Source organism: Harpegnathos saltator, unplaced genomic scaffold, assembly GCF_003227715.2.
Source record: "Harpegnathos saltator strain DR-91 unplaced genomic scaffold, Hsal_v8.6 scaffold287, whole genome shotgun sequence".
Lineage (NCBI taxonomy): Eukaryota > Metazoa > Arthropoda > Insecta > Hymenoptera > Formicidae > Harpegnathos > Harpegnathos saltator.
Genome location: NW_020230080.1, coordinates 23,965 through 33,689, shown reverse-complemented (window position 1 = coordinate 33,689; position 9,725 = coordinate 23,965).

The window sequence follows — 9,725 nt, the reverse complement described above, 5'->3', positions numbered from 1 at the left end:
GAGTTGAAGGGCATTTTAGGCAAAGGGTTATTCCCTCATTTGTTTGATACCGTCGAAAACCAATATTACACCGGTCTATTACCTGATATTCGGTATTTCTCACCATACGATAAAATCGGATGAACGTGAAGAGTTTTTAGCGTGACATGCGGAGCATGGTTAGTAAAAACGTCGAGTTCGATTTCCAACGAAGATAGTGGACTATTGTCGCAACGACATGGATATTCCTCGTCGAGCATGTCTCGCCTTTCGTAAATTTTTTGGAGCGGGGAAGAGTATGTCCCTTCGAAGAATTTACAACCATCGCTTCCACTTGTATGCGAGTTTTCCGGAAAAACTTTTTACGTGAGAAAGAGATAGGTATTCCGACGGGAGGTTACAGATATGCCAATAATCAATCGCACAAAGCTCTTCAATGGTTATTGTGGAAGGAACGCGAACTCGACGCGCTGTAATTCATGCCGATAGAGGACAGGAACAGTGTTTATCAGATGGTACATTAGTTGACGGTTATTACGAGCCGGAAAATCCACCGCAAAGACACGTTCTACAATTTCACGGATGTTTTTTGGCACGGATGTCCTGTATGTTTTCGAGTGAACCGCGGTAGGCCACTCTCGACCTGTGTACACGCGGATACGATCGACACACGCTACGAACGCACATTCGCAACGTCAAGTCGTCTTCATAAACAGGGATATTTCCTTACGGAGAAATGGGAATGCGTCTTCAATCGAGAGATGAGAGAGAATCAGGAGATGCGCGATTTTGTAGAAAATCACTCGATGCTGAGGACCATGCCCCTCGATCTTCGCGACGCATTGTTCGGGGCCGCACGGGAATATCGTCATACGAATTTACGGTACGAAGTTACGGGGGAGGAAAAGATGCGTCACGTTGACGTATGCTCTCTATACCCCTACGTACTGAAGACGGGTGCTTTTCCGATCAGGCATCCGGAAGTTTACTAGGGCGAAGAGTGCTCCAACTTAGTCGGTGTGACTCCTGATTTTAACTTTACTACAGTGAGAGGACTCGTACAATGCAATGTACTCGCACCACGCGAACTCTTGCATCCCGTACTTCCGTTTCGCACGCAAGGTAAATATTTGTTCGCAGTCTGTCGCAGCTGCTGCGAAACATTCTCGCAAATAGCGTGTACACATGAGAATCCAGCCGTTCGTGAATTCGAAGGCACGTGGGTCTCTTGTGACCTCCCCGCGGGTGCCACCTTGTCGTGGTGGGGAGGTTTGAAGGTCCCAATGATGCACAGAGCTGTGCCGGCGGGGGGTTTCGGCCCCTGGCAGGTCATACCATGCCGGAGTGGTCTGTATTGAGGGACTGGACTAAGAGCACCCAGGGATGATATGACGGTGTGGCCAGGTGGCCACAGTCGACCATTTTTCGTGGAAGAAAGGATGGGGACACCGCCCCTCTGGCATTGGACACCGGTGCTCCGGCAGCCCGAAGGGACGGGCCACACCCGTGTCTGCACACCGTGGAGGTTTGGGACCCTCCATGGTACCCGGGGTGGCGGGGGGATCCGGGCCGCTCGGACGTATTCCAAGGTCGGGCCTGGTCCCCCGGGGCGAGCCCAGGGGATGGGGATCGCATCTTCCCTAAACCCATCCCCTGGGCAGAGGAGTATTGCTGGCTGCCGTGGGGGAGCGGTCTCGGTGGGGTGCAATACCGGTGACCTAACTCCTTCCACAGGGCCCCCCGCGTGGCGGCGCTCCTGACGGTGCCCTGGAGGTCGGAGGCCAGGGACCCCCGAAACCGGTTCACTTCCCTTAATGGAGAGTGGGGCGGGAGTAGGGGGCTGGAGTCCAGTGCCCGCGATGCCTCTCCCCCGGGCCAGTGACATAGACCGGTTCCCCGGGGGAACTCGGGGACACCACGGAGTTTTCCATGGTGCAGGCATGCCCGACCGGTCAAGCCGTCAGGAGTCGTGGGTGTTAAACAGAAGTGGCAGATTCTCATAAAAAATAGAGGAAGAGGAGGAGGGAAGTGGGTTCTCCCGTGAAGTTAGAGGAGGGGAGTAACCCAGGAGGGGACCCGGGGAGGCCGGTTGGCTTGGCCCCGGCTGAACCGGTGGCGTCTACCAGCACGGCGCAGGTGGAGTATGAGGAGGAGCTAGAGGAGCTCCCTCTCGATGAGCGCATGTCTCTGGCAGAGATTGCGGTTCATCCGGAGATGTTTGATCCGTGGGGTTCGGATCATGATGGGGAGGAAAAAGAAGAAGGAAGAGACTCCGACGACTCCCTCATTCCTTCGGAGGGGGAGCTGGGGGAGGCGGGAGCTGCAGGAGAAAGAGAGAAGATGGAGGTGGAAGAGAGTCCCTACTCCCGAGGATGTGCGGAGAATGGAAAAGTTACCTGCGGGGGCAGATTAACGAGTGTGGAACAAACAAGAGCCTCGGGAACCAACAAAAGAAGAGGCTCCAGGAGGTAATTGACTCCAGCCTTAGGTACATGCAGCAGCTGGTGGTTGCTGCTGCAGGACTGGAAGACAGGAATGCGGGGCTAGAAAGGAAATTGATGATTAGCCAGACGTGCAGGAAGGAGCTCTGCATGTATGCTGAGGAAACGGAGGAGGAGCTAAAAACTCTCCGGAAGAAGAAGGGAAAGAGAGAACTCACTTTCCAGAAGGAAAGGGAAGTGTGGGCGGAGATGCTTAAGCAGGAAAGGGATGAGAGGAAGAGATTGGAGAGTAGGCAGGGTGAGGGGGTGGAGGCGTCCACCCAGACGGACGCGTCGGTGGACGCGGCCCCATTCACCCCAATGGATGTGGAAGGAGAGGTGGGAAGAAAGGAAATGGGGGTATAGACGGTGATTTTGGAGGGCCCAGGGAGGAGGGTTTTGTCGCTTGACCTCTCACTGAACCGGGCACCGCCTTCCACCGATGAGGAGGGCAGAAGATGTAGGGAGGAGGTGGGGGCCACAGTAGCCGGCAGGAAAAGAAAGAAGAAAGGAGTTGGGGAGGGTGTCGGAGGGGAGCTGGTTTCCGCTATTCCGCCCCGGCTCCCCCTCCTTCGGGGATGGGGAAGGGGATTTTGAGACGGGGGGCTGCGGTATCGGCACAGGCTACCATGCAGCGACTCTCTGGGCCCTCTGTCCTGAAAGGGAGAGAGAAGTGGCCGCGGTTGCCACAAATAACCGCGGTCACGGTTCGTCTCGCCCCTCCTTTCGGGGTCCTCCTACGCGGGGGCACTGAGGCGGGCTATGGAAGAAATCTCCCTCGGGATCCCCGGGGCGGACGTAGGGAGGAATGCCGCCGGGGACCTATTGATCCGGATCAAGGACCCAGGCCTTGGCGACGAAAAGGCGGACCGGTTGACGGTCCGCCTTAGGGAGGTGTTGCCGGAGGCGACTGTGAATCGCCCGGCACTGAAGGGGGAAGTCCGCCTCGGGGGTCCTAACGAGGCGGCGACCCCCGAGGAAGTAAAGGCGGCCCTGGCCAGCAGTACGAGCTGCGGAGACAGTGTCCCTCGGACCCCTCAGGTGGGGGGCCAGAGGGAGGGGCACAGTTTGGGCCCGACTGCCCCTGGCCGCTGCGGTGGGGGCGGCCAGGGAGGGGTGGGTTTGCACTGGGATGGTCGACTGTCAGCGTTTTACTGCTGGCGGCTCGGCCATCCCATTGTTTCAGATGTTGGGGCCTCGGCCACACCCGGGTTAATTGCACTGCGGCTGCGGATCGCAGCATGCTGTGTTACCGGTGTGGCCGAGGCGGGCAGGCGGCGCGAGTGTGCGTCGCGCGCCCGGAATGTGCCGTGTGCCGGGATAAGGGAAGGGACGCAGGCCACAGGATGGCAGGTCCGTCCGGTGAGCTTGCGTCCCCATCGGATGGGAGTGGTGAGGGGCTCTCGGGGGAGCGTCGTCGCGGCCGCCAGCCTGATGGTGGCGTAGCGGGATCCGCTGTCGCTGTTATGGCGACAGGGAGGGCGGGCGAGGAGTCTCGCTCGCAGGCGGTGAAGGGGTCCGCCGGAGTGGTGCCGGCGGCTAAGTCCTTGAGACGTGGGGGTTCGCCAGCGGTCTCGGGCTGCGGGGGGATGGAGTCTGGTCCCTCTCATTTCGAGAGGGACCTTCTTCCCTTATCGCAGCGGGACCGGGGCGAGTTGCGCGATCCTGAGATAAAGGTTCCCCGCTGTCCTGGTCAGTCGACTGGGGTAGGGGCTCCCTCTTCCTCTTGAACCCTAGAATAAGGTAGAGAGAGGGGGAGGGAAAGGGAGCTGTGACCTGAGTGGGAGCCTATGTCACGGCTCCGAACCCCACCTTGAACACCAGAGGTGGGGTTGAGGGAGGGGGACGGGTGCCCCCCTCCCTTCTCCGCCCTGTAGTACAGCCGGTCTGGGGTCAGGTGTCTCTCCCTCCACGTCTGGGGGGAGAGAGATAACGCCTAGCCCCGATCTCCCCTCGCACCCGTCGATAGGACGGCGCTCCCCTGGCCCGGGAACGGTGGTTGAGTGAACGGCATTGGCCGGAAAACACTCCCCCTTCCTGGGTAATGGAGAGGGCACTGGAGCAACGGTTTGGATTCGCACTGGCGGCACGCACTCCTTAAGGATGTGTGTTCCCCTCTCCACTATCCCAGCGGTTCCCCTCTCCACTATCCCCCATAAGTCCTGTGGTGCGCGGGGGCCAAGGCGGATGAAGGTCCCATTTAGTTGGGGCCAAAGGGGATGGCGGTTTAGGGAAGGGAATAAGGAATTAGTGCTCCCGACCGCCACACGCCGCCCCCCGCAGGAGGCACCACCCCGGAGTTTTTGTCGGTGCGAGTCCGACATAACCCGCGGGCTCCCCCCAGGGCCCGTGGATACCCATAAGGGGTTTCTCCGGGTGACCAAAAAAAACATGGGTCTTTTGTGAGTTACGAAAAGCCTTTGAGAAAGGTTGTCATGTGGCATCTGTGAGCGAGATATAGAATTATAAAATCTCACGATACGGTCCTGGTACTCGGCAGGGGGATTGTTTGCCGAATATATTAATTGTTTCCTACAGTTTAAGCAGGAGGCCAGCGGCTGGCCGAACGAATGCGAGGATAACGACGAAAACGCAAAAGAATGTTGTATATCAGTACAAAGAAGTTGAGGGAGTTGTTCCCGATAGGCGTTATATCGCACGGAATTCCGGTCCACGTTCGGTTGCAAAGCTGTGTCTGAATTGCTTCTGGGGAAAATTCGGTCAACGTTCTAATCTACCGAATACAGAGATTAGAGAGATTGTTACAACGCGAGAATATTTATTATCTTTGCTCACGAGTCCTGAGCATGAAATAATAAATATTTTGCCTGTAAACGATGACGTGATCTACGTCACGTAGCGGTTCCGACAAGAGAATCGTACCTTCTTCGATGGTGTTACGTCCTGTAGATTTAATTAGTAAAAATTCTTTCTTCTCGCGGATTTATATTCTCCTAATATAACTATAATAGGAATATATACATATATAAATATAAATTAGGAAACAGACCCATCTGGCGAACAGCCGTCGCGCCAAATGAAAGGCGATTCGGGAAAATTCCATAACAGGAAACAGTGCCCTGTTGTAAAAATCTACGTCTTCGTTTAAAGTTTATATCTGGGTAGTGTTCGCCAAGTGTGTCCGTCGTCTTAGCTATAAAAATTTGAAACTCCGCGCTAACAAACCTTCAGTAAAACAAAGCAACACAGAGCATTCCTGCTCTAAAACTTGAAACTTACATCTTCCCAATCCAAAACCATATGTGCCCTATCAGTCAACCAACAAAGCTTACTTCACTGATAGTCGTAAAATCTGATCTCAGCCTTTGATTTACGGCATTTTGATTTTTCCAGCCGGCCACTTGTATACATTTCTCTATCTCAAGAATCCACCTCCACGCTTGTCGCGCCTAATTCATTCAGCCAATCATATCATATCCACCTAAAACTATGAGACACCCACGCTCCACCCTCTAGCCCTTCCATATTCATATCTCCAAAAACTAACTGTCTCCTCCCACGATGTCTTTTAACTTCGCTAATGGCTGAGACTTTTTCCCACTAAGACCAATTCACCCCTTCCTCAAAGGCCATCTCTCTACCCACCCTGATAGCTTCTGCCTCCGATTATCACTATAAAAACCGCGGTAATCCGCCTCCGCGACACATTACTTCTACTACTACTACTTCTATTCTGAGAGACAGGAAAAAGAGCAGATTCACATTCACTTAGATTCTAGATTCAAAAGTCAGACCTGTAAAAACGCGTCCTTAGACTCAAATTCATCTTCGGTTTTGTTTCGGCACTACACATACTCTTACGTCCTCTGTCTTATTTTTTTTGGGGACAAAAATAAAAATTTAGAATCAGTGCTATTGTGCCATAATTGGACAATTGGAAGGGAGCCGCACAACCCATCCCAACCTATAGAGCAGGAGCCGCCTATCAACCGTTATATCTTGTTCATTTCTCGCATCCCAGGAATCACCAGTAAGTTACATTTTCTTTGCTTACTAACTCTTTACTCATATTCCTTCCTTTTTTTTTTATTATTTCCTCCTTCTTTCACTTCTCATACACACACACATACATACAATATCATTCAATTAATAATAAATAATATATATAATATAATATAATAATATAATAATAATTAATAAAAAATAATAAATAATTAATAAATTGTAATAAACCGCGCCGCATAACTTTCTGTTGTCACTCTTATTTTAATAAATATGGTATTAATTTATTTCCATCAGTTAATTTCAAAATCACCCCACCCTTCCAACAGTCAACTCATGGTCCTATCCCCGGTAAAGGGATTCGCGTCCCTGACCGAAAAACGGACCGCTCGTCGTACGTCGGTGCCCGAGTAAAGGGACCCGTCGGGTCCCTGACCCGTCCACTGACACGCGTGTACGAACGAGGTTCGCCTTACTCGCAAACGAAAAAGTTGCGTTCCTCCTCTAGGACGTAACAATGGCAAATATAGTAATAGCTGCTTACGCGACGGTGCAGGCACGTCTAAATTTGTACGAATATTTAGAAAAATTAGACCGCCATGTATTATATTACGACACCGGTTCCTGCATATTTGTGAGCACCGGTGATCCCAATGAGTACGAGCCGCGTACGGGTAACTTTTTGGGAGATATGACGGGTCAGCTTGAGAACCGGTCAAGGCAGTTACATAGAGACCTTTATATTCGGAGGCCTAAAATTTTACTCCTACGTTGTGCGTACCCCGCAAGGTAAAACTCACGAAGTTTATAAAGTAAAGGGGATAACCCTAAACTTTGAAAATTCGATATATTAACTTTAGCAGTATAAAAAATTTATTAATAGCCGGAAAAATAGCCGAAAATGAGAAAGACGATGAGAAGGTGGAGGATACGCGGAAAACGTCGATAAATTACGTTTTAGAGCGATTCGGCGTACCGCATTTCACGACGTCGTAACGAGAGACGAGAGCAAGTTGTGCATGCCTGTGCTATTAAAACGTAGATTCGACAACTACACAGGACACTCTCTGCCATATGGCTACGTAACGTCGTAAGAGAGTAGTCGGTTGATCCTTTTCCTCCTTCGAATCTGAACATTTATTTCTAGAGAATAAGAAAAATGTATAAATGTAAATGTAGAGTTAAGTATTCCGTGTAAAATATACGACTGTTTTCTCTCAATAATGACTTATCTGTATATTGCGTACACAGTAGTTTAGCAGGAAAACTTTTGTACAAACCGTATGTATATAATATTAAAATAATTCTTTTGCAAAAATAAAGAAATAAATTCACTTGTAAATATTAAGTTGTTCGAAAAGTTCGTTTCAAATTTCGCGCGCTCCACATTTCTATGTAATCAGTAAGAACGAGGGCGCTCTAAATGATTTTATGTTTGTCAACAAACATTCCCGGATCTATGAGCCCGCTAAGGAAACTTCGCAGATCTTCCTAAGTGTAACTATTTCGTCAGAAATCAGTTTGAAAAATGGAGAACCAAAAAGTCCATTTTCGTCATGTGATGCTATATTGCTTTAAACGTGGCTTCACGGCTTCGCAGACCCTGAATGAGATGTTCTCAGTATATGGAGATGCCTGCGTCACTCACCAGACAGTTCGAAAATGGTATCGAAGATTCGAAGCTGGCGATTTCAACATGGAAGATCAAGCTCGCTCAGGCTGGCCTCAGGAGGTTGATGAAACGCTTCTTATGGATCTCATGCACGAAAATTCTCGAGTGACACTTAGAGAACTCGCCGACACTCTGCACAAGTCTGTTTCCACAGTGCATGACCATCTGAAGAAGCTAGGATTCTCAAGTCGACTGGATGTGTGGGTGCCACACGAAATGAATGAACGGCAGTTGCTGGAACATGTGAACGTCTGCGATATGCTGCTTCAACGGCACCAAAAAGAACCGTTCTTGAATAGGATCATAGCAGGCGATGAAAGTTGGATCCTATACAATTATGTTAATCGCAAGAGGTCGTGGGGAACCAGCGACGCGTCTACGCAAACGTGGCCAAGCCGGGGCTTCACGCGAAAAAGGTTCTTCTGAGTATCTGGTGGGATTTTAAGGGCGTGGTATATTATGAACTTCTTCAACCAAACGAAACCATCAACGCGGCGAAGTACAGCCTTCAACTGGACGAACTGAAGACTGCTATCGCACGGAAGCGCCCTGAATTGACCAACAGGCGTGGAATTGTTTTCCATCATGATAACGCCAGACCTCACGTCGCAATGTCTGTCCGTAGGAAGCTGTTAGACTTCGAATGAGACGTTGTTCCTCATCCTCCATATTCACCCGACCTTGCCCCATCTGACTACTATCTATTTCTTTCTTTAAAAAACTTTCTTCGGGACTAGAAATTCGAGTCTTTGAAAGTCCTCAAAAGTCATCTTGATAAATTCTTCGCCAATAAGAAACCTTTATTTTGGAGCAAAGGCATCATGCAGCTTCCTGAAAGATGGGCCAAGGTCGTTGAACAAAACGGTACATATTTGCTTCAATAAAGTTCCTCTTTGTGTAAAGTATTGCGCTCTTAATTTATTTCAAAAATTTGAAACGAACTTTCCGACAACCTAATATATATATATGTATTTCTATTCTTGAATACGAACCCTCGAATCACAATAAAATCTTAGCAAATTGTATCACTAGAAGCTGTCTCTATCACAAGCGTTCGCTCGTATGAGCTCATTGAACGATTATTAGCTCACAGCTTCGCGCTGACAAGCTAATATCGCTAGCTGCGCTAAAATAAACTATTCTCGCGGCCGCGAGCACTACGTGAAAAAGCTTATTCAACGTGGCGCTTCCGCGGATATGATCAGGGCCGCCGCGGAAGGGACCCCAGCGCGTGTTATAAGCTCATCGTCGTTTCTTCTTTTCTCCAGTATTTATGTAGCTTCACTAGGTAACCGAATCAGTCATTTAGCAAAATGGACGTGCGCTGGAAACATCCTTGGACATCTATCGTTTGCGGGCCTACAGGTTGTGGGAAAACGGTTTTCGTAAAGACTTTTCTTCGTTTACCTGCAATGGCGGATACCCGTTTCGACATCCTATTTTCTTATGCCGAGTGGCAAGAGGCTTACCGGCAACTACAGCATGAAGTGACGAAATCGGGAAGATGCGTGATAGAATTTCGAGAAGGCTTACTTCGTACGATGATTATTCTCTCATGAGATCGTCTATTATCACCAATTTTGCGACAAGCGGATCGCTTGAATAATCAAACAAATAATCAATCATTAGGC